This window comes from Ricinus communis, chromosome 5, assembly GCF_019578655.1.
Source record: "Ricinus communis isolate WT05 ecotype wild-type chromosome 5, ASM1957865v1, whole genome shotgun sequence".
Lineage (NCBI taxonomy): Eukaryota > Viridiplantae > Streptophyta > Magnoliopsida > Malpighiales > Euphorbiaceae > Ricinus > Ricinus communis.
The window spans coordinates 16,026,836-16,028,317 of record NC_063260.1 but is presented as its reverse complement, the minus strand read 5'-3'; positions in this window follow the sequence as shown (position 1 = coordinate 16,028,317).

Sequence of the window (1,482 nt, the reverse complement as noted above, 5' to 3'; positions counted from 1 at the left end):
GCGATGCTGCAGGCATCAATAGCAATATAACCACAATAAAATATATATATATATAAAATATCATTTACATATAAGAAAGTCAAACGCATGAAAATCCATGCCCGGACTTGGCAAAGATATTTACAAAAATCAGAACCCAAAAGTTTAAGCAATCATTAATATATTTAGAGAAACATATTCCAAAAAGAATAGAGGGGCAATAATTTAGTCTAAAACAAAACAAAACTGATTGAGATTCTCTCCTGTTTTAGATAATATGATAGGTTATTTTAATAAGATTTTAACCATTAAATTTAAATTTAATAATTAAAATTTTATTATTTAATAAATATTTATTAATTATACAAAATTTAAAATATTCTTTAATAAAGTCTTAATTTATTTGATTAGAATTTAATTGTGAAAATTATAAAAAATTATATTGAACATAAATATGAGAGGATTTTAATTTAAAAATAACTTTTGAATTTTTTATTTTTAAAATCAAATTAAGTGAATGAATAAATGAATGAACCAAATTAAGAGAATAAAAAAATAAGTAAAATATTTTTGCAAATCCAAAAATGAAATTTCTGGAATGGATGTATAGAATGGAGGGGAGAGAATAAATGAAATTACATTACCCGCATAAATGGAGCGGTTTTAAAGCTTGAAAGCATAGGCATTAAGGCTTGCAAGTAAATAGCCTATTGACAGGTTGTATACACGTGTACGTGGCTATTGATGGAAAAAGACAGAAAAGGTCGTCTTAGACGACGTCGTTTTTGAAGGTTAGGGATGAAGCTAGAGAAGAATGCAACAGTAAGTGCAAGAGTGGAATGATGCAAAAAGGCCGGAAAGTCGACGACATCGTTTGTGGCGTTATTAATTGTTGGACTGTGTAAAATGACACAATTACCTACCAAGTCAATTGACTTGGTAATGTTGTTAAGTGCAAGCGCTATATTATATCGTTATTGATTGGACATTGGAATTTTAATTATTTATTATTTTAATATTTTAATTTTCAATTTAATCTAATAAATATTTGAATTATATTTTTATAATTTATAAAATACTTTTAATTTTTAATTTAACCTAACAGACACTTGAATTTTATTTTATAATAATTTTAGAATATTTCTATATAATACATATTGATATGTTGAATAAAGCTATGTGCAAAAAGTATTTAAATATTTATAAAGAATATAAATTGAGACATCTATTAGGTTATGTCGAAAGTTAAAATGTTAAAATAATCAAATAGTCCAAATTCAGGTGTCTAAATATGTATTTGACAAATTAATGGATTATTTTATTAATATATAAGTCTCATATTTGTACCTATATATGTTCATATTTATAAAAGATTTATATCCATAAACTTTATATGGAAATTATAGACCTATGTCATTTCATCAACATAGTAATTTTAGAAAGAGTTCGTTATCTTTTTGTTTTACATTTTTATATCTCTTTTTAAATAAAAAAATAACATAT